Below are 23988 nucleotides of genomic sequence, written 5' to 3' on the forward strand. Positions count from 1 at the left end.
TTCACAGTGTGCTTCTTGGAGAATAGGGAAAGAGAGAGTACCCTACCAGCCTTCTCCTTTCCTGTTCATTCCATCCAGGCTGTCAGTCCATGGAGTGAGTCTAGAAACAACCTCAAAGACCCCTTCAAATTCTAAATCCAGTCAGGTTAGCAATGAAAATTAATTATGACACACAGCAAATATTCACATCTGGTGCAAAATGTGACCAATGCAACAACTAAAATCATTTTACAAACCAACAATGGGATGAATCATCCTGATTTCAGATATGCTGGATGTGGAAAAGACGATATAAACATTTATCTTTTTTTTCTAATGAGAATAGATTGCAGAGTTTACCCTTTATACTCTACTCCAAGAGTTAATTGCAATAATTGATAATAATTGGAGCACTCAAAGCTGAGAGCAGAACCTGAGAGGCTCTAGCAGCTGATCGTTTCCTCCAGGAACAGGCTAATATTATTTTTAAATGTTAAATCCAGTATAACATTGACTTTAACCAACGTGCCTGGGTTACAGACATATACCACCAGGATGGCCTACTTCTGTCTGAGATAATGTAGAGTCCTCTGTAGTCTTGGTACCAACTCTCCATCACCTAAGAACTTGTTGAAATGCAGACCCCAGGCCCACGCCAATCCTGCTTAATCAGAACCTGAACTTGATCATGTTGTAGTGGGAGAAGCCCCACGCAGTTCCAAAATACTACCGAGGGAAGCCAGTCTGCAGACAGACACAGGCCTGTGCTCCCATGGAGGCATGCCTAGTCACTGAACCTGTGAATGCACCTCAGACTTCCTTATTGATGTGCATATCAACAGCAGAGGTTGACCATATCTTTAGACCATATCTAAAGAGATACGGTCACTCTGACAATCCAGTGCCAGGTTTTCCAGGTTTCTCTCTGTTAAAAAAAAAAAAAGGAACTATTTCTAGAAGTAGTTAAACCTGTAAGTCTTTGATTATAAAAGGAATTGGTGCCCTTAAAAAATAGATCTATCATCAAATAAGGTAAATGTTAACATGTGTTAAGTTTTTATAATAGGTACATGGATATCTGTTACATTATTTTCTACATGCTTGACATTTTGATATGAAAATATAAAAAATATAAGGTAAAAGTAATGGATCTCCAATTAAGATAAGAAAAACTGCGGAGAATAAAAATCACTTGTAATCCTACTGCCCAGATACACCTCTGAGCTTTTGTCGTCCCCTCGTTCTTTTTCCTGGTAAGAGCGGAATTTAAATTTGCATTTTTATTATCGTCATTTAGTTCATGCTGTTAATTCTTCTTTCTTCATAAATTCCAATTGAGTCAGTCTCCAAAATGACGATGGAAATGGATAGGAAGAGAGAGACCCTCATCAGTATCCGGAGGCAGGGAAAACAGCCAGCAACACACTGAGGCTAACGACATTCGTTTTAGACACTCACATGGGTGGGGAAGGGTTATTAATTATTTCTCTTGTTGTTCTGATCAATCATATGATAAGAAGCAACTTAAGGGAGAAGGAGGAGCTGATTTTGTCTCATGTTTTTAGGTCACAAACTCCATTACCATAGGGAAGAAACATGTAGTAACTGGTTACATTGCATCTTCAGTCAGGGAGGAGAGTGAACAGGAAATGGGGCCCCAGTGCCCCCCATCAGACCAAATTCCTCCAGCAAAGCTCTACCTCTAAGACTTCACAACCTTCCAAAGGAGCACCATTAGCTTGGGGACATTGCTCAAACACATGAGACTGTGGGGACAGTTTCTAATGCTGTGAAAAGACACCATGACCATAGAGACTCTTATACACAAAGAACAATTAATTAGGGGTGGATTACAGTTCAGAGGTTTAGTGTCGCGCGGCGCTACCTCACCGATAAGGAGCACGCCACACTCAGAATTCTTCTGACAGCATTTATTGAACAGCTCTCAGGATGGTGAGGTGGAGGGAAGGACGACGAGCTCAGAAAGCTCGCTGCTTAAATAGAGCTTTGGGAGACGTGCAGATCCCTCATTGGCTCAAATCTTTCATCCAATTGTCATACTCGGTTTTCGCGCCATGCGCAGGCGCATTCTCAAGTAAAGCTTCCGTGAAGAACCAGGAAGCAGAAGCCTGCGCCATCTTTTAATGGCGAATGTGGCTCCTCACATCTCCCCCTTCCTTATTAAACTGCAACAACAATCGAGGGCTGTTAGGTTGCCGATCTAGCCCACCGTTCTACCGATAGGCGTTCAAGGCAGTTAAACAGTACGAGACCCTCCACACCTTTTATCCTGTGCAATGGGAACCTGAGCCCCGGGAAGTGTGGAGGACCACCACTAGGATACCTGGTGCAATGGGAACACGAGCCCTCAGGATATCCTGTTAAGTGATGGTGTCTCATTGTTTAAGCAGATTCAACCAGGCTTGAGGGGATGTTCCCTGCTCCACGGCAAGCCAGGCTTGAGGGGATGTTCCCTGCTCCACGGCAAGCACCACCTTATCCTTTTGATGTTGTTGTTTGAATTTGCAGAGCAACCAGAGGGTAAGCAGCACTCCCCCAAAGATCATGCAGCCAAATAACCCTACCCCCACCTCAGTCCCCAAGTCCAGGGAATTGGGGCGCCGACTCTTCATTAATTTCTTCAAGCTGAACATGGGCGTTGACTTTTAGAAGAGGAATGAGGGGAAGGGTAAATTGATAAGCATCTGAAGTCTGTCTTAACTGCATCCAGCTGGAAGTCCAGGGCATCAGTGAACATGCAGGTGATAAGATTTATTCTCCAAAGCTGTGTATTCTGCAATATACAAATCTCAAAACAAGGTTTAGTATCAAGATAATTATTTTGATTCTCTGAAATCTAGTGTTCTGGAGGCCTACCTCTGTCATGTCTGATCCATATAATTCTGGAAGACATAACTACTACCTTAATGACCTCATCAGAAAGCTCATAGAAAAACCTTTTTTTCCAAATTAACCTTTCCTTAAGCCAGTAACCAGAAAAACCTTTACATTGAGTTTTTATCCAGAAAAATATTATACAACTCAGAATCACACCCATTTTGAAAGTTAAATCTATTAACATTATCATTCTGCTTAGCTCTCTGTCTAGAGCAGCCTTCTACTTATTCTTCTCGTCTTTAAAGCCTTTTTCATCTGTTTTTACTCACTTATTTCTTGCCCCATTTTTGTTACTATACAATCACCTTTGTTTCACTTCCGAATTCAGCCAGCTCCGTCAGTCGACTGGTTCTCCAGCGCAGGGTGTCTTCCACTGTATCCCGCTTACTGGAGCTCTAACGTTGAGTCTCTGTCAGTCCACTGGTTCTCCAGCGCAGGGTGTCTTCCACTGTATCCCGCTTCCTGGAGTTCCTTCTAGACTCTCCGAGCCGTCAGTTCTGAATCCTCTGCGAGCCAACAGGGTCCTTCGTGACTGGTCAAAACCCCGAGATGTTCGGCTTCATCCCGGGTCTCGGCACCACTTGTCGTGCGCTGCCTCGCCAATAAGGAGCACGCCACACTCAGGATTCTTCTGACAGCATTTATTGAACAGCTCTCAGGATGGTGAGGTGGAGGGAAGGATGCCGAGCTCAGAAAGCCTGCTGCTTAAATAGAGCTTTGGGAGACGTGCAGATCCCTCATTGGCTCAAATCTTTCATCCAATTGTCATACTCGGTTTTCGCGCCATGCGCAGGCGCATTCTCAAGTAAAGCTTCCGTGAAGAACCAGGAAGCAGAAGCCTGCGCCATCTTTTAATGGCGAATGCGGCTCCTCACAGTTTAGTCCATTATATTCATGTCAAGAAGCATGGTGACACACAGACTGACATGGTGCTGGAGACGGAGCTGAGAATTCTATATCTGGATCTGCAGGTAGCAGAAAAATAAAGTGAGACACACTAGTCCAGGCTTGAGCTTCCGTAACCTCAAGGCCCACCCACAGTGGCACTCTTCCTTTAATAAGGCCACACCTACTCAGTAAGGCCACACTTCCTAATAGTGCCACTCCCTGTGAGCCTATGAGGGCTATTTTCTTTCAAACCATCAGCCCCTCACTCACAGGATGGCACCATGGTCAGCATTAACCCTGGCCCACAGCGGATTGGGCCTGCAACTCCATCAGACAATGTGTTGGGCCCAGACAAGGCATGTCTGTAAGGAACTTTTAATGAGGACACTAGGAGAAGGTCTGCACCCCAGTAACATCTGCTGCAGAAATAAACCCAGAAAGGAAATTGCTTGGCCTGGCAGGAAACTTCTGTGGGCAATGCTGACTCTCTGGAAATGCACTTCCTACTCTTCACAGGCAAACAAAACCCTGATCCAGAAAAAGAAAACAACAAAAATACAAGTCTCCCATCACATCAGTCCTAGGACAGAAAGGTCCAATAAGGGCTGGCACAGTCTAATAAGAGATGGCACAGTCTAATAAGGGCTGGCACCATCTATACCCCCCCCCCCAGTGTCTAGTTGTCTACCTGGAACTTTAAGAAGATGCTGTGCTCAAAGGTAGAAGACACTGTGCTAAAAGATCCTTCTGAAACACAAGCCAAGGAAAAGGGGTAAGGGACCTGTTTGCTATTACTTCTAGCCTGTGTTTTCTCAGGGCTTGAAAATATACTGCACTTATAAAAATAGAACAATTAAGAAATAGTGCCCAAGGTATGGTCAACCCAGGCTACAGAAAGGGACCATGTTGAAAAAAAAAGAAAAGGAAGGAAGGAAGGGAAAAGAAGGAAGAAGGGAGAAAGGGAAGAAAGGAAGGAAGCAAGCAAGCAGGAAGGGATGAGAGAGGGAGGGAGGGAAGGAAAGGAAGAGGAAGAACAAGAACTATTTTGGGTCAAGACAAGATGTAAATTGTGTTTAAAAGGACTGGCTTTGTGTTTCAATAACTGAACTTTGGTTGCAGATTTCAAAGTTTGTTTCTGTCATCTTTTTAGCTGTGTGTTTGATGGACATGGGCTCTCTGCCTCCACTTCTTCAGCTCCTGCCTCACAGACTTCTAAAGCATATTAGATGTGGCCAGGTGTTTCTTAAGAAGTTGATGGTTCCATCTTTGTGTTTGTTTTGCTTTGAGGTCATCCTACATAACCCAGTCTGGCCTTGAGTTCCCGACCCTCCACCCTCAGCCTCTCGAGTACTGAGATTACAGGCATGGCCAGCATACCCAGCTATAACATATTCTCTTTGCTGTGAAAAAATATTGCCAAATATTTTCAAAAGCAACAGACAACTTCTGCTTTCCAGGGGGGTAAGTCTAGCCTGCACACTTTACCTCCAAGGGGTAAGTCTCCCAGTGCTACTCAAAGGATAAAAAGCAAAACTCTTCTGTGACCCTGGGGAACAGAGAACAATATTGGCAATGAACCTGAGGCTGAAAAATTCTGGGAGGCTGTAAAGCTGACTGGATCAGACTGATAGAAACCCTGTGCACTGCACCAGGGGGAGCAAGTCCTCTGAAAGATAAGGTTCCAGGAAACAAGAAAGAGCACTGGAGAAGGAGAGCTGCCAATACAGCCTGCTGAACAGAGAAAAAAGCTCTTCTAACAGGGAATTCTTTTTTAAATATTTACACATATATTATATAGTGTGTGTGTGTGTGTGTGTGTGTGTGTGTGTGTGCTTGTGTGCACACAGGCACACGTGCTAAAAGATCCTTCTGAAACATAAGCCAAGGAAAAGGGGAGGGGACCTGTTTGTTATTACTTCTAGCCTGTGTTTTCTCAAGGCTTGAAAATATACTGCACTTATAAAAAGAGAACAATAAAGAAATATTGTCCCAGGTATGGTTAACACAGGAGATACACAAACATATATATACACATACACAAACACACACACATGTATATATATGTGTATATATATATATATATATATATATATAGAGAGAGAGAGAGAGAGAGAGAAAGACAGAAAGAGAGAGAGATTCAGTATTGATTTCTCCATATAGTCAGAAGCAGTTGACAAGAAAGGCACAATGAGTATGTGCGTGTGTGCTCCTGTCTATGTCAACGCACCTCTGTGCACAAATGTGCATGTGTGCATGTGAGCATGCATGAGTGTTTGTGTGTTGAGGTCTCAACCTATGGATCTATAAACAGCCAACAGTGTGGTGTTAGAGGGGCTGTTCTTAGAGAGAGTTTGAAGTTGATTTGTGACTATCTCACTATTCAAATGTGTACACTGGCATGTGTGAAAGAGTCTGTGTGTGTTGTTAGGTGGTTCAGGAAGATGGATACCAACCCTAAGTCAGAGTGCCTGGGTTTAAAGTAAGACTGCCATTTCTTAGTCCTCTGGCCATAGCTAAGTTACCAATAACCTCTCTGTGCCTCAGTTTCTCACTTATAAACTCCACCCCCATGAGATATGAAGAGGAAATGAGAATACTGAGAAATTACAGGTTTTTTCAGGGATGTGCAACTGACTCAGCAAGTGTGAGCAACCCATACTGCTGAACTGTGGCTGCATGTATATGAGCAGGCATAAGCAAATAACACCACCACTCTCTCAACTCCAGCTCTGCAAAACAACTAGGTAGGAAATCTGAGGAGCAGTGAGAAAGGAATTCCCACCACCACATGCAAAGGAAGTTGTAACCCAAAGCAGAATACATAGGCCCAACTCCAGAGCAGCTGTCTCCACTCCCCCAGGCTCTGGACATCCTCTCCAGAGCAACAAGGCTCCAAGAGACATTGTTGCTCGTTAATAATTTCCATAATACTCACTATCAGCTACTAAGCCAGCAGCCCACTCCACATAAGCAATAATAATTTATGGTTGTAGTTAATGGGCTGTTTTATAGGAACCCACAATTATAATTGGATGTCAAGTGTTGTGAATCTCAGCGGATGGAAAGGGACAACCACTGGGGCCTAGTGTTTAATTTTTTAATGTGATTATTAAATTTCCCATCTCCCTGCTCCTGTATCTTTCCTTGGTATGGCTTCCAGCTGTGGCTTCACTCTGTCAGCATTGTTTTTTTCTGGCCCAGAATCTTGAAATTTGCTTCATATACAGGTTTCCGGTCCTATGGGTTTTTCATTGTGTATAAGTATACAGCTAGTCGCTGGTCTGGATCCTGAAAAAGTAGGGTAAGTACTGGGCTGGAGAGATGGTGGCTCAGGTGGGAAAAGTGCTTGTCTTGCAAGCAAGAGAACCTCAGATTGATCCCCAGAACCTGCACACAAATGCTGAGCCTTATGACATGCACCTGTAATCCCAGTGGTAGACAGTAGAAACAAGAAGATCCTCAGGGCTTTCTGGCCAACTGGTCTACCCTAATTGGTGAGCTCCAGGCCAATGAGATACCCTGCTCAAGTGGAGATTGGTGGTGTTCCTGAGGATGACATTTGAGGTTGTCCTCTGACCTCCACCTGCACATACACATGCACCTACAAACATATACACACACAAAATACAGAGTACATACCAACTTTTCTGTTTGGGAATAGCCCCCCAAATTAAACTCTGACAAAGAGCAATTGGTCCCTGAATTTGTCCAGTTGGCTTTGCAAACTGTGCTGAGCCTATACACCCGTGGCCTAATAGCCTCTGGCTTATTCCAATGATAATTGCATTAATTACTGTTGTAACTTGCTTTTCTGTCATGGTGATAAAGCATGCCGATGAAAATCAAATTATGAGAGGAAAGGGTTTGTTTAGCTTACACTTGCAGGTAACAATCTGTCATTGAGGGAAGTCAAGGAAGGAACTTAAAGCAGGAACCTGGGGATAGGAACCATGAAGATACAATGCTTACTGACTCGCTCTCTGGCTAATGCTCAACTATCTTTTTTATATAGCTCAGGCCACTTGCCTAGGGATGGTGGCTGGGCACTTCCACATCAATCATCAATCGAGATAGTCTTTCACAGGCATGGCTACAAGCCAATATCATCAAGAAAAATTTCAATTAAAACTCCTTCTTTCTTGACGACTCAAGGTTATGGTAAGTTAACAATAAAACTAACCAGACAAGTTACTTTTATGTCAATGTGACCAAAATACCCTACAGAAACAACTAGGGGAGAAAAGTCTTTATTTTGGCTCACTGTTTCAGGGAATTCTGCACATCTCCTTGGGGACATTGGGACAGCATTCATGGCAATAGACTGTGCAGCAGAGGTTGCTCCTGGAGCAAAGTTGAACCAGAAGCAGCGGCAGTTATAACCTTCAAATCCCTGTTCCAGTGACCTATTTGGTCCAGCTAGGCTGGGCTCTCTAAGGGTTCTACAACTTCTCCAAACAGTAACTCTAAGTGCAAACAAACGCCTAATATAGGACTCTGTTAGGAGCCATTCAAATTCAAAGAATTACTGAAGTGTACCTGCCTCCATTGACCCAGCAGCCATGAGCCCTAGAAAGAACTTGCTTGGTTTGTATACTCGAAATCTGTCTTCAGATTTTTTAGACACTAGGACCCTGAAATAACACAGTACTCTCCAAGTGCACATGTTACTTTGGGAAGTAGAAAACAGGTGAGGAATCATACAAAGGATGCTATTCTATTTTCAGTCCTGAATCCCAGATGAAAGCTCAGAGGCTGACTATGCAAAATAAAGAATAGACATGGAGCAGTTGGCCAAGGCAACACTATATCGCTGTGGCTCTGAGTCCATCTGCCTTATCCAGCTCGGATGCAAGCTTGGCCAAGGTCCTGGTGCCTAAAGCCCAGTGCTGAGGCTAATGAGGTAGAGCACCGAGTGTGATCCTTGCCTAATCCAAAAACAGACAAGGAACCAACATTGCTGAGGCTGTGCAGTCCTCACTAAATTGCACCCCAATTATAACTCTAGAACACAGCCATGCCCGGAACTCAATGGAAAGGTGGCCATAAACTCATTTGCCTTAAAGCTAAGGCCACTTCAAGGGGAGTCACTAGAAACAATTGGTCATTAATCATCATTAGGATCCAGAACTGTCTCTTCAGAGAGGATGTTATACTGCAAACAAACTTACCACACAGCACTGCACGTTAGGTCACATGGACTTCCAGTTCTCTGTGGGCAAAAGCTGTCTTCAACTCACCTAGGGAATCCCATACACAACACAGAAGCCAGCATAACACATGATCAGCTGTCAAAATGGCAAGCTCTAGAATCAAACCTCTGGTCATATCAATGGGAGAGTTTCTAGACTAGATTCATCTAAGAGGGAAGGCCCACCCTAAATGTGGGTAGCACTGTTCCAGCTGGGGTTCAAGATGGAATAAGAAAGAGAAAGTAAACTGGGTACTAGCATCTATCTCTTCTGGCTTCTTGACTTAGATGCAGTGTGATCAGCTGCCTCACAATCATACTGCCGTGACTTCCTTGCCATGGTGGACTGCACCCTCAGACTGTGAGCCAAAATAAATGCTTCCTTCCTTGAGATACTTCCATTGGGTATTTTATCACTGTAAGGTAAAAATGTAACTAATCCAGACAAGTGTAAAATCACAGGGTAAGAAGAGAGTGATACTGGAATCCATCAGGCCTGAGTAAGAATCCTCCACCACTTCTCAGCTGTGTGATTTTCCCCAAGCCCACACCTGCCCTCTATAGGGACCAACTCAATGTTAGTGTCTTTTTCTTTTCTCCATGAATAATGTCTTGGTATTAGATTGATACCTGTTTTACTATTCATCAGTGTATTAGGTTTTTATCTTTAGGATCCATACACCTGACATGGGCCAATTAAGAGAGGAAGGATTTCTCCTGGCTCATAGTTTCAGTCCATCATGCTGGGAAGGATGAAGTGTCAGAATAGAAAGCAGTTCACATGATGGAGGGAAAGTTGCTGAGAAAGGAATAGGAAGCCATGGAGACTTATACCCCAAGGACTTCCTTTCACTGATCTACTCCTCCAGCCCTCCCATCCCCCAAAGTTTCCAGAACCTCTGAAAATAGAACCATCAGCAGGGGGAAAGTCTTCAAAACATGAACCTCTGAGGTGTTTCAGATTTTCATCCTAACCCTCAATGTCCCCACAGTCCCCACAGGGATTCAGCTTCTGAAAGCACATGCGACCTGCCAAATCAGCTGTGTATTCTACTGTGCATCTTTCTGCTACAGAGTACCCATGGCCTTTTGGATGACCTACTTTGGGCTATCAAAATGCTAGGTAACAGCCATCACAAAATACCATTGGTACCCAAGTATTTTGAATGTGAAATGTCCCCAAATAGTCTCATATGTTTGACAACCTGTGGCACTATTTGGGAAGGTTGTGGGATCTAAGAGGCAAAGCTGGAGGAAGTGAGTTACTGCAGGGGTAGGCCGTAAAACTGTAAATCACAGTCCCTCTTCCTGTTGACTCCTGATTCTAGCATGTAGATGCAATGTGTCCATTTACCTGCTCTACTCTCGAGGAATGAATCCCCCGGGAACTGTAAATCCAACTAAACCTCTCTCCTTTAAGTTGTTTTCTTCAGAGTATTTTATCACAGCAACAAAAAGGTGATTAAGATCATATGCAAAGCAAACATTTCTTATTTCCCTAAGTTCCTGGGGTGGCGAGACTGTTCTGTTTGTCTTGACTGCTCTCTGCTGATTTCTGTGTATAAAGTGGGCCCCAGTCCTAGGAACTACTTTTTCAGGCATCTCATTCTCCAGCCTGTGACCTGTGTCACCTCCAGATATTTCCTCCAGCTCCATCAGACTAGCCTGGGCTCAGGGTTTCAAGAAAAAGGGCACATCCCACCAAAGTCCCTAAGGCCTGGACTCACAAATGATGAATTGTGGTGGTTTGAATAGGTTTTGACCCCCAATAGAGTCATGTGTTTGAATGCTTGGCCCACAGGGAGTGGCACTGTTAGGAGGTGTGGCCCTCTTGGAAGAAGTGTGTCAGTGTTGGGGTGGACTTTGAGGTCCTATGCTCAAGCTCCACCCAATGGAGAATTCAGTCTCTCCTGGTAGTTGTCAGATCAAGATGTAGAATTCTTGGCTCCTTCTGCAGCACCATCTTTGTCTACCTGCTGCTATACTTCCCTCCATGATGGTAATGGACTGAACCTCTGAAACTATAAGCTAGACCCAATGTTGTCCCTTATAAGAGTTGCCATGGTCATGGTGTCTCTTCACAGCAATAAAACCCTAACTAAGAAATAAACCATCATGATACCATGTCATGTCAAATACACAGCCAGCCTAGTTCCAAAGACTGGGAACACAAATTCTGCCTCTTAATGGGGGTGCGGGGGTGGGTGTGAGAATCTTGATGGTCACATCACAGAAGAGAAACATCAGAGAAGGGAAAGAACTTGTTACATTTGGGGGAAATTCTTGTGATTTAAATTTGAAATGGCCCCCACAGGTTGTATTGAGAGGCTGTAGAACCATTAGGAGGCTGGATGGAGCTGATAAAAGGAGGACTCTAGAGACAAGCCTCTGAAGGTTGCACTTTTCCCTAGGTTTTTGCTGTACTTTCTGGTCCTCTGTGATGTGAGAGGCTTCCACACACATTCCCACTGCCAGGACCCGAGCAGTTTCAGCATGTCTTCCTCTCCCTCCATCCTGCCAGACCAACACTCTGCAAGTCTCAGCCCAAACAAGTCTTTCCTGGTACCACTCAGCAATCACAGGCACCCTGACTGGTCGTATAGCATAGGTCACAAGTAACAAAGCCTGCATCTTCAAAGTGCAGGCCCTCCCTCCCCCTCAGAAACCTGAGAGTAGATATTTTGCTTTGACTTCGAGACTATGAAGCCTCTTGCAGTATACTGCTGTCCACAGGAGTGAGGGGCATTTTACCTGAAGGTCAATTCAACTCAACACCTTTCTTGGAATCCTCTTTTCTGATCTCCTACCCTGAAAGCTGCCAGCCTCCTTTAAGTTGCTTCTGTTGGTTGTTTTGGACATGGCGATATAAAGCTAAGTGACAGACATCAATCTAGCATGCATTCCTTGTCCTCATTAAGTCTCATTAGTCTTTAACAGCTGGATGAGAGCAGGAGTGAATGACCCACTTACACTAGCACCAAACGTTTAAAGTCTAACCCCACATATGTTACTTAGCCTCTCTGAACCTCCGTTTCCTTGTCTTTAAAGTTGTGTCAAGAGTAAGATTTCCTGGCTCCCATCCTGCTCCCATGACTCCTTTAAGGCATGCCCAACCATCTGCTGTTCACAGGACAGGAAGAAAGAGAAAACAGCAGATTGATGTCATCGCTGTCCATCTCAGATCCCAGGCAGGCCTGGACCCCGGTGACCAAAGCCAAAGTCACAGACACTGATCACCAGAAAGACAGTCCTTCATCCTTTCCCATGTGGCTATAGCTGTAGGGGAAAGGGCAAGGAAGTGTGGACAACGAGGGCATGATTTATTATCCATTCCATTTTTGCTCAACCCTGTGGGAGAAGCTGGATGTACACGCCATGCCTAGCTCTCTCATGGTAACTAAAGCAGAACACAAACATTTTCCCTTCTGCCCTCATCTACTGTCTACTTTCCCCCAAGGCAGTGCTAACTAGGCCACACAAAACTCCTCTCATTACTGTTTGCTTCATTTGCATTTTCCAATTATAATATTATTGTCCTAAACTAAGGGTCCTGTTACTGGGGCAACCAGAAGTGGTGTTTATGCAGATTCAGCCTTTACTTAGACATCAGTTGTACTGCTTAGAAATCTACTCTCAGGGATTCATCGAACAGAAAACACCCCTCAGTCTTACCTGCCCTTTTTCTCATTTTGTCTTTGTACAGAAAAGATGTAGCTGGTGGTTTCTCCTGAGTCACTCACATAATTCATTTTACTTTTTACTTACCAGCCACAATCTTACTCCTCCTCTGAGCACAGTCCCATTGGATCAATACTGCCCACTCAAAGCCTACCCAGTGGGGCTGGGATGAGGTTAATGCATAATGCATTTAAGATTTTAATGCTTTGCTCAGAGCATTAGAAGGAACTCAATAAAGATTAACTACCAGCATTACTATCACTATTAATATTGGTGTTAATATTAATCTGTCCCCACCCTCATTACAGTATTTACATGGCTCGTAATTTCCACACCTCTTCAGAATTTTAAACTCTCTCCTCTCTGTTCACACCACGTATTACCTCTAACCAGGTAAACCCAGATCATGGAACGGCTACTGTCTACTCAGGACCACCTCCAGGATGCAAAAGACAAGAGACTTCCCCTGCATTTTCACTATCGAGTGCTGGCCCAGAGGGCAATGCCAGGGGGAACAGGTGCCCGGGCAGGTACGGCTAGGTCTCAATTCCACACTAAGATGAGGAGAGCAGCAGCTGGCGGGAAATGAATGTGACATAGACCGCTCTGCTGGAATAGCTATAAATAGAGAAAGTCAATGGAGTGGAAAGAAAAAGTGTTTAACAGCTAAGTGTTCCTTGCAACAGCAGGCCCGCACCTCATTTTATCAAACAGTATTTACATAAAAAGGTGTGGTGACGCCTATGATATCACTAGGCAGGGGCTGATGGTTCTTTAAAATGAATATGGAAGTCTGGAGGAAGCAACATCTGCAGAGTGCCTCAAGGACACCCTGACAGCCAAGGTTCCCAGAAACAGACCCATCTCCTTGTCCAACCAGAAACTGTTGTGATGTCCCTGGATCCTCAACCCACTAACACTATACAGAGTGGCTCCGTGTCCCAAAGCCAGGAGGGCTGTTGTAGACACATCTGCTAGTCCTCCTCCTGAGCCCCACCACTCAGCATGACTCCCGTTTCTCAGGGCACCCCTCAGCTCTGCTTTATGGGATCTCATGGAGGATGCTGAGTCACAGAGCACAGGTTCTTTGGTAACAATTATTCCTGAGAGTTGGTTTCATCTGTCTTAGCTATGGGTTCTGTCTGCCACTTTCCCCAAAGTATGGGACACAAATGAGACTGGAATCCAGGTGTCTGTGGCTTTGTATCTACAGATGTGCATTAGTGGTAAGCTCCAAGTTACCCACAATGCATTGGGGTCACATTAAGGAAAGAAATAAAAGCACTCCCTCTTGGAATCATTTAACAGAAAGTCTAGATTTGAATCCTCTACTTCACACTCTTGGTGTCTCCCATCCTCTGCCTGTTGTATGAGTCTGAATCTCTGCCTGTCTCTGTATCCGTGTCTATCCATATGTGTCTATGTGTGTCTTTCTGTGCATGTCTATGTGTAGACTGTGTCTGTTTCTGTGTGTGTCTGTCTTTGTCTATTTGTGTCTCTGTGTCTGTCACATTGTGTCTGTGAATGGTGTGACTTTCGTCTGGTCCCTAACAAAGGGTTTCACTCTGTATTTATTGAGCAGCATAGAAAGTATCATATGGAGAAAGAACAGGCTACTTGACAGAATTTTACAAGGGATGAAGTCACTGACTAACCCCAACAGACCCAGACAACAAGCATCACTGTTTATCAACCAATATCCATAAATGGGTGCTTTCGACCTTTATGATAGATTTTGCGAAGTTGCTTCTGACTTCTGTATTTGCTGCTTTCAGCTAATGACCCACCTGCATTATTCTGGCAGAGTACGTAAGATTTCAGCTACGCAGTAGCTTAGGTTGTAAAAGCTGACTCCATGGGAAATCAAAGGCCAGTAAGCTCTCTCAGAGGAGGGTTAAACAAATGGTCTGAGTACTCATTGGAGAGACTTAAGTCTTAAATGACCTCGGGATGTATTGTTAACTCAGGCTGTGAGGTCTACCAGAAGTCCCAGCCTCTTAGAATGCAAGAAATATTTTCCAAATATTGCATCGCCACACATGGATATACTGTGCACCCATTTCCCGGTGTGGGGTCTTTCTTCCCCTACACTGCTATGGGAGTTTACTGGTATCTCTCCTGTGCCATATTTAACTCAGCAGACATTTTTTACCTGGTCTAAGAGAAGTCACCTCCCTTTCTTTCTGAGTCTTCTAAGATTCCTTCTATGAACTTACCCTCAATGCTGGAAAGTTTTCAACAATCATTTGAGAAATCTCAGGAAATTCTTCTGCCTTCGGCCCCAACACATTTATCTCCCAAGGCAACCAAATTCCAAGTTGACCACCTGCATGCCTGAGAAGAAGGAAATGCAAAAACTGACCAGTCTGTAGTATTTAAGAAATGCTGACTCTCCACTCTGCCTACACAGACAGCCTGTCCTTTCAGGAACTCCTCCACGCCCACATACTCAGAATGCCAGCACTCTGTTTTCGCCAAGCCTTGGGGGGGGTGCGGGGGTGCGGGGGGGATGCTAGGCAGGGTGCCTATGGATTGGCTTTGTCTTGTCACTGATTTCTGACACTTTTTTTTAATCATGGATTTCAAGGATCACCCAAAATAAGACCTCAACACATATTTAATTGGTAATTTTTTAATGTTTATGATGGGCACTATCCTGGGCTCAAAGGACGTAGCAGTGAAGGAGAAAGCCAAAGTGTCTTATGGGAAAATACTCTGGGGATGAACTAGTTAGTTTCTGTCAATTCGACACAAACTAGATCCACTTAGGAGGAGGAGCCTCACCTGAAGAACCGTAGCATTTTTCTTTTATCAATGACTGATGTGGGAGAGTCCATCCCATGATGGGTGGTGCCACCTCTGGATGGTGGTAGTAGGTAATGTAAGAAAGGCAGCTGAGCAAGTCATAAGGAGCAAGACAGTGCATGGTGTTCCTCCATGGTTTCTCCTTTAAGCTTCTTTCTCTGCTTCTCTCCATTGAAGGAATGTAACCTGTAAGGTGAGATTAACCCTTTCTTCCCCTAAATTGTTTTTTGGCCATGGAGTTTATTACAATGTGTAAACAAACTAGAAGAGGTGGTATACATAGATGAATGGACACACAAGCAGATAAATTAGTCACAGAACGAGAAGAAAACAGAATAAGGAGGCAGGGGGTGACAGGGATCCTTATTTCACATAGGTTGGTCAGTGGGGGTCTCTCTAGTGAGGTGACTTGAAACAATAATGCCAGTGACAGGAGATCATTCCCAAGACTGGGCAGCAAAAGGGACTGTGCTTGGTGAGGAGCAGAGTGACATACAGCACACTGTAAGTTCTGGGACAGGATAGCAGGAGTCTCAATGTGACCCAAGCAGGCCAAACCCTTCAGAGCATCTCATGGCAGACACTCCTGTCCAAAGCTAAAGAGAGAGTCTTAACCCAAAGTAATATGACTCATCCCCAAAAGCTCTCTTCGGGTGCACAAATCAAGTGTGAGTAGAGAGATGAGCAGGTAGCCAGGCCTTAGGGAGGCTGGTAGAAGAGACCAGGCATGGGCATCAGAGACAGAGAAGTAGACATAGCTGTCTTAGTTTGTCTTTTTTGACTATACCTGACTACTACGGACAGGGTAACATAAAGAATGGAGGTTTATTTGGCCCTGAGTTCTAGAGACTAAGAAGTCTGACCTTGGTGTCCAGCAAATGCCCTCTTATTTTATCAGAACACAGTGGAAAACATCCATTGGTCAGACCAAGCAAGCTTGCCATCTTGGATCTTCCTCTTCATAAAAAGCAACTGATGACATCATGGGACATCCGTCTCCATGGCTTTATCTAATTTTCTTTCACAGACCCTCACATCTGAATGCCACGAACGCTTTGGCGATTGATACCTAAAACATGAATGCTGAGCAACCAACATTCAAACCAGGGTGTGGTCTGGTAGTGGTGACGGCAGGTCATGCTGAAAGCAGAATATTAGAGTTGAAATAATAGAAAGGAAGGGGTCTAGTATGGTTTAGACATCCTCCCTATCCTAAAGAAATCTACAGATCACAAAAGACCCCTCCCGACTATGCAAAGTAGAAGTCAATGCCACCTATGTCCCCATCATGCAAGGCCACCTATGTCACCTTCATACATTATGTTTATCACCTCAGTCTTCACAATGAGAAACTCATGTAAACCACCCTATTCTCATCAACACCATGGACCAACTTCTTATGGCTTAGTTTTGGAACTTTCTAGAAAACTTACTCACACTCTCCAGTTGCCTGATCAGTACAATCTTGAGCTTGGATTTCCATCTGAGTTGTCTCCTAACCTGGAAGACACGTTCGTTGATGTCTGGAGATGTTTTGTTCATTTGATTTTGCAGATGAAATGTCCCAGTTTACATTAGCTTCCTCTAACTAATGGTTGTGACGATGCACTTATTTATCTGCAAATACACTGGCAACACACTTCTCTAATGTGATGAGAGCCAGGCATGTTCATGTGCAGTGACTGTGGTTCTTCATGGTGTAGCTTCAAGTACTGGAGCTAGCAAACTCACAGTGTGGGTTTCATCCTAATTGCCATGTTGACTGGTCTGTATAGAGGACTATATACTCAGTCTCTCTGAGTGTCCCAGACTCTGGCTGCCAAAGATTGCTGGTGTCAATTAGTCATGTCTGCAAGCTGAAGGAATAGCAAGGGATCCTAAGGGCCTCATAATTCCATTCATGGATGAAGAAACCAAGCCCCCTCCCCCAAAAGTGTCCCTTAATGGCAGTTAGAAGAAAGTTTGGGTCATATGTTAGTGGGCTCTGGCATGGAAAATCTTATGCCAGCCCCTGTTTGGCAAGTCCTCCTACCTGGTTCCTGAACAGAAGGAGAGTAGGGAAGACTGCCTCTGGCTGGGGTTGCAGCACCCCCTTCCAACAGCTCTTCCAGCCAGTTTTCATTTTTTCCAACCAGGAACATTCTATGTACCCCCAGAGTTCCTGAGAACCATGGCTGCAAGCTCCCTTTGTCAGCCTCCAAGGAATGAAAGAGTCTCATATGGCCTGGCTTGGTCCCTCAAACCCCTCTGGGGCCTTGGCCTGAACTTCTCTGGTAATCTCCAGACTCACCCTCCCCCCACCATCACTCTCTGCCCTCCACCAGTCAAGGGCTGCACTATTGATCCTGCCGCTGCCCACAGCCGCCTGTGCCAAGAGATGCAATTTACCACCAGCTCAGAGGTCACCGCGGAGGAGGCCAGCCGCCCGCTGGCGCTTTTATGTCGCTATAAAAACCATTTAAAGGGCCACTTTGTGAACCTCAGCTTTCCTTGCAGCACAGGAGGAGGGAGGCAGCAGAAGGCAGGGAGGATACCTCCCCAGGGGCCTCCTTTCAGGAGCCCCAACCAGATTTGAAACCGGAGAAACCTGTTTCCTCTCTCGGTGCACCCGAAAGATGTTAGGTCTGGCGGTGGGGCTCCGGGTGCATCCTCTTCATCCTCCAGGCTGCACAGGTAGAACGAGGATTCAAGCAGTCTCCTCTAAGACCCTTGTATCCTGGTCTGCGCGGATATACCCACTCACCTTCCATTTTCATCTCTGGATGGAGGTAGGTGCTATTTATCAATGCCCATTTCTCTGGTAAACTCGAGGATCAGAGAAGTGAGCTACAGGAAGTTCCACAGCAGGTAAACAAGGTAGGCTGGTTTTAAAGTTGGATCTTCTGACCCTAAAGCCAATACCTTAATCTCCTTAGGTCTCAGTGGCGCCACATTTTGGTAAATCTAAGTCTCTCAATTCAGCCACAAAGTCCAGCCACTTGCTTAATAGCAAAGGCGGAAGGCGCTAAAATGTGTTGTGTTGGAATTCCCACTCTGCTCTGCCTGCTCGATTGTGCCACCTAAAGACCTAAAGGTTGAGTCGGTCATTGCTTCTTGGGCCACCATTAAATTCTTTTCGTTTCTAAAAAAAAAAAAAAAAAAAAAAATTCCCCCGGTATGATTTCTGATCTGGATTAGAAGCATAGACTTGGCCTGTAGGCTGGGATCCATAAATGCCAACAGTCTGGTGGAAGCCATTTAAACAGGTGATTATAATGTGAAAAGAGGGAAGGAAGGAGGGCTGCCTGAAGACTGTGTCCTTGAGTTACTGTCTGAAGGATGGTATGAAGTTATCCTGGGCAAAAAGAGTTTGAAAATGAATTCCCGACATGAACGAAGACTCAGGATGAGCAAGGACACAGCACCGCTGGCAGTCATCAGTTACCACAGCAACGAAGTCATTCCACCATGTCCCACTGCATATGGTCTCATACAGAGTGTTATGCAAGTATCTATCAGTGCCTGGATTCTCTGTAGAAAACCTGAGCAAGCAGGAGAGAGAGAGAGAGAGAGAGAGAGAGAGAGAGAGAGAGAGAGAGAGAGAGAGAGAGAACAGTAATCCTCAGTGGGACCTTCTGTTTGTTTCTTCCAACTTTACCATTTTGTTTTATTTTGTTTTGAGACAGGGTCTGGCTGTGTAGCCTAGGCTGGCCTGAGACTTGTGACCCTGCCACTGGGGTTACAGAGGAGCACTACCATAGCCTGCATTTCTTGAAAACTAATTTTCACTTTAAGTAACTAAAGGGCTTAATAATGAAAGATGCGGCTAACGTCTCCGTCCTACACAATCACTGTGGATACAGTGTGCCCCTTGGCTTCTCCACACACCAGTAGCAACAGAGCCATGCATCCTCTTAAGGTGCAGGGTGTATTAAAGGCTACCTTTAATAACCACTCCCTTACAGAAAGGTGGAAGCTGGAATCTGAGGTCAGCAGGAAAAAGGGATTGTAGGGGAGTGTCTTCATCAACATCTGTCCTGGTGTGTTGGCCTCTGCTGCTTTGCTTAGGAAACCTCCCCCAAAGCACCTCCCCACGGATGCCTGAGGACCACTTTCACTGCCATCCTGAAGCTTCTGCCTCTCCTTAGGCTTCCCTGGCATCCTGTCACTCTTGTTTGAGGTGTCAACTCAGTTCTGAGTCCAGCTTTTCGCCATCCCCAGTGGAGACTCCTCATCCCCTGGCTTGGTTCCCTGGCTTGGCCATCTGTCTTCACTGTTCTGTAATTTTCAATCTGTTTCCTGGAGTGTTATTCTTGGTCTTGGTTGTCAGCTTGACTGAAGTAAGAGATAGGTAGGACTGGTGAGATGTACCTTTCTATGTCTTCGAGGGACATTTCAGAGAGGATTGGCAGGTGGGACAGTGACTAGGGTAAAAAGGCAGGCCCAGGATGTGGGCAGCATCTTCCAATGGTTGAGTGGCCCAGATGGAGGGATGTCAGAGGAAGGCAGAGAGTGCCTCCTGCCAGCCCCTTCATCCTAGTGAGGCACACAAGGTGGTGGTCTGCTCACATCAGACTCCAGCTTCTTCTGCATTTCAGTGTGGACTCAACATCAGTGACTCTCCAGAGAACCCTAGGCTTCAGGCCAGGATTGGGATTGCTAAAAGGACCATCATGGACAAGGTAGCTACTGGCCTCTCTGCCTTTCCAGGAAACCACCATGTTGGAATACGTGACCCTGTGATGCAAATATTTGTAACACATACAGCTATTCTGTTTTTATTTCCCTCTAGAGAATCCTAATCTGAAGACCAACATCCCCCTGCCCTAACACACAAGCTCTCTTTCCTTTTTACTGATTCCCACAAAGATGTGTCTTTTATTCCCCTGTTCTCCAGAGAAGTCTGACATCAAGGCCATCACTCCCACTCCCTAAGCACCACCTGCCTACTTGACTTCATTTGTCCTGCAACCATGTAAACAATGGTCACCCTCATTCTGAAGATGGGGAAACTGAGGCTGGGAGAGGGAATGAATGTAAAGTAGTCACTCAGTCACGGCATCGTATCGGCAGTAAAAGCACAGCTCTGACAACCACTGTGTGCCCTCTCCTTGGTCTGAAGGGGCCCTGTAAGAAGAGAGCCACTTGGCCTGTCCTTTGTTGTATCCCTCTTATGCCTGAGAGATGCTCAGCAAATATTTGTTGACTTAAATGAAAGCTCCGATACCTTAATGGCTTTCCTCCCAGCTTGTCTAGAGACTTTTCTGTAAAGTTTTATAATTTAGTAATAAATACACTTGGTTATAATTTTATATGTATCAGTGTATCTCCTCATCCCCAAATTACTTTATAAATTAAATAACTCAAAAAGTAAAATAGAATGAACTCAATACAATCCCAAGCCCATCCATTCCTGCCTCCATCCTTGCTGTCAAATGCCGGTGCTTTCCTAAGCACGAGAGAAGAGAACACTGTCAACATATTAATTTGGTATAGCTCATGAAATACGCTCAGGCATGGCAGTATTAAAAAAAAAAAATCAAGAGGGAGACAAAAATAATCAAAATGGATGGATTTGGGAAATCCTATTCTAAATGCTCCAGGTCTGAGAATATTTATTGAAAGAAACACACCCATTCAAGGAAGGCTATTTGGCAGGCAGAAGAAAATAATCTACAGGAATAAAATGGAACAAATTTGGCAAATGTTCAAGAGAAATAAAAAGATATGTTAAACTTTCCCTTGGGCAAATGGAGAAGATGTTCATATCTGTGGGGCTTCTCTGTGACCCAAACACCCACTCCAACAGTGCTGCCTAGGTTCTCAACATGCTCAAGTTATAAAGATAAAACCTAACAGTGACTACTGATAAAATAGACCAGTTCAAACTGTATAATAGGTTGTGTGAGTACTCTCTCCTCTCTCTCTCTCTCTCTCTCTCTCTCTCTCTCTCTCTCTCTCTCTCTCATTCTCTTTTTGTCTATAGGTATATAAACCGTTTGTTAACAGCAAAGGCCCAGAGACTCATTTCTTCTTGGATACACCCACAACCCACAGTACGGCTCCTGGGGCCAGTGGTCTTGGTGTGTTGACCGTGGACACGAAGGTCCCGAAAGTGGCGCAGCCCCCTATGGGCTCAAATGTTCTTCAGCAGCTCCGGTCCTCACACAGCTTGTCTAGACCATCGGCCAGAGCCAGGCCGTACCTCCCATCCTTCACATCCTTCTGTCTGTTGACGAACCAGCCTGGGATCTTATACTGTCGTGGGTTCTGCGTGATGGTGATCACACTCTCCACCTCATCCTCCGTGAGTTCTCCAGCCCTCTTGGTGAGGCCAATGTCCACTTTCCTCAACACCACATGAGCGTATCTCTGCCCTACGCCCTTAATGGCAGTGATGGCGAAGGCTATTTTCCGCTGCCCATTGATGTTGGTGTTGAGTGCTCACAAAATGTGCTGGAACTTCTCAGGGATCACTAGAGACACCGCCGCCGCGACACAAGCGATGGCATGTAGGCCTCCTATGGAAGAGTCTCTCATTCTCAATGGATCTTATTATACTTTTACCTTTCACATAAGGAGGCACTTTACAGTTTCTTTTTTAAACATTGTTGGGTAAAACAAGGGTTACCCAAACCCGTGTTCTGTGCTGTCCCAAATATCCAGCTGAAAACTGAGATAGGTACTCAGTGATGGAGAGGAGGGGAGCAGATGGAAGTTGCATACTCTGAACAAAGGGGTGGACTGTGCATCAGGATGGATGAGGAGAGATGGTATAAAATTTTGGTTATGCTACTTAGAACAGTTATAAAGTAAAAAACTATTAACTGTTTATTTCTGAAATGTTCCATTTGATAATTTTAGTGTGTGGACCTTCTCTGAAAGTAAAACCACAGATAAGAGAGGACCACTGTGCTTTTTCTATAGAAATGATGGGGCATGGCCTTCCTCCATGTTAATTTTAGGCAAATTGAGTTTAAATAAATGGTTGGCACCTTGCTTTCTTACCCTCATCACTCCTTCCTTTAGGCCACAGACTTTCATGATCATTAAAACCACTAGGAGACAGATTTTTTTAAACTGACCCCCAGAGAGAATGATTTAAGTGGCCTAGATGGGTCCCTTGTGTCCTCATGGGGGTTGCTCATGAGATCTGCTTAATCATGGCAGGTAACTTGGATATCTCGTGGCACACAGCACACTTGGGAATTGGATAGTCTTCCCTCTCACACCAAATGGCCTTTTCATGATTCTGGCTCAACATGCATGTAACCAGAAACTTTCAAAATACCAGTGACTTCATCAGCCAGCTTGCATTTTTTCCTCCTTCAATAGTAAGTCTTGTTGTATAAGCCCAGGAGCAGTCTGCTGTCTCTGTGACCTCTAATGACCCAGGCTTCCTCTAGCCTGATGTCCCACTTTGACCGCCACATGGTCCGAGGTTAGCTGCTTGGACTTAGCCATTACATCCACATTCCAGGCAGCCAGCGAAAGAAAAGAGAAGGACGTTCTCTTCCCTGTTAAGAGGACTTTCTTGAAAGCCTGTACAATGCTCTAAGAACATCCCATTGACCTCAATCTAATCACACACGAACTGCAAACACGGACAGAAGATGGCCCTTTGTCCCAAGTAGTGATGAGCCCAACCCACATCAACAGTTTGTTAAACAAAGGGGAAGAGCGGGCTACTGGTGGTCTTGGCCAGAGCATCCCCCTTCTGCAGCTATCATCAGGGCAGACCTCCAGCCTGCAGGGCGGGTGTGTCCTCAGGTGACGGACATCATGCTAAGACTTCTGGTCTTACAGACATTTTTTACCTTCTAATCCTCCATCCAAGCACCCACCTCAGCTGTCTGCCCAGTGGTAAGTGAGCCTCCTCCTGCAAAATGGACTGCCCTATTTGGCTGATTCGGAGCGCTCCTTGTGATTTAGTTACTGATATTTGAGAACTACGGGAGTCCAGAGTACTGGGCCCTCTTTGACAAACTAATTGAGAATCTGGCCATACCAGAACCACCCACATTTTTGGCCACAGCTGGCTGCCCTGTACAAAACTTGAAGCACACCCTGTGCCTTCACACACCTGAGTCTACCTAACCTAAAAGCTCTACTTCTGTCATGTTCTTTCTTTCTTTTTTTTTTTTTTCTTCTTTTTTGAGAGTGCTGGGAATTAAGCCTATGGCCTCCTACCAGCTGGGCAGGCACTCTGCCTCTGAGCTGTATTCCTAGCCTTACTTTGACTTTGTCTCAAAAGAACTTGCTCAGGCTGGCCTTGAAACCACACCTTAGCTTAGGCAGGCCTTGAACTTAGGATCCTCCTGACTCAGCTCTGATGCAGTTTCTGCTAAATTGGTGGCCCCAGAGCTCTATGTCCTTCCCCTGAGGGACATTTCAAGCTTGGTTCACAGGCACATGCCACAATGTAGTTGGGGTGGCAAGCCTCAATTTAAATCCTGCATGTCTAACCTCTTTCACTCCCTCCAGCAGCTGGAAATAGGGTACAGTAAGCTATGGAACAGCATAAGGGGTTTCTGCTTCAAAGGAACTCGGTCTCATTGGGTATGGTCTGTAAA

The 23988-nt window shown here is 45.0% G+C and overlaps 1 long non-coding RNA gene and 1 pseudogene across 1 annotated transcript; both read right to left on the reverse strand.

Annotated features, from left to right (window-relative positions):
- Positions 1-1895: 1895 nt before the first annotated feature.
- LOC143443875 (uncharacterized) lies at positions 1896-14990 on the reverse strand. Its single transcript, XR_013113202.1, has 2 exons — positions 14848-14990; positions 1896-3842 (listed from the first exon to the last, which is right to left on the reverse strand). It is a non-coding gene; the product is annotated as an uncharacterized LOC143443875 (long non-coding RNA).
- Positions 14991-21395: 6405 nt separating this feature from the next.
- LOC117716923 (small ribosomal subunit protein uS13 pseudogene) lies at positions 21396-21955 on the reverse strand (annotated as a pseudogene).
- Between the last annotated feature and the right edge of the window lie 2033 nt (positions 21956-23988).

This window comes from Arvicanthis niloticus, chromosome 1 (genome assembly GCF_011762505.2).
Source record: "Arvicanthis niloticus isolate mArvNil1 chromosome 1, mArvNil1.pat.X, whole genome shotgun sequence".
Lineage (NCBI taxonomy): Eukaryota > Metazoa > Chordata > Mammalia > Rodentia > Muridae > Arvicanthis > Arvicanthis niloticus.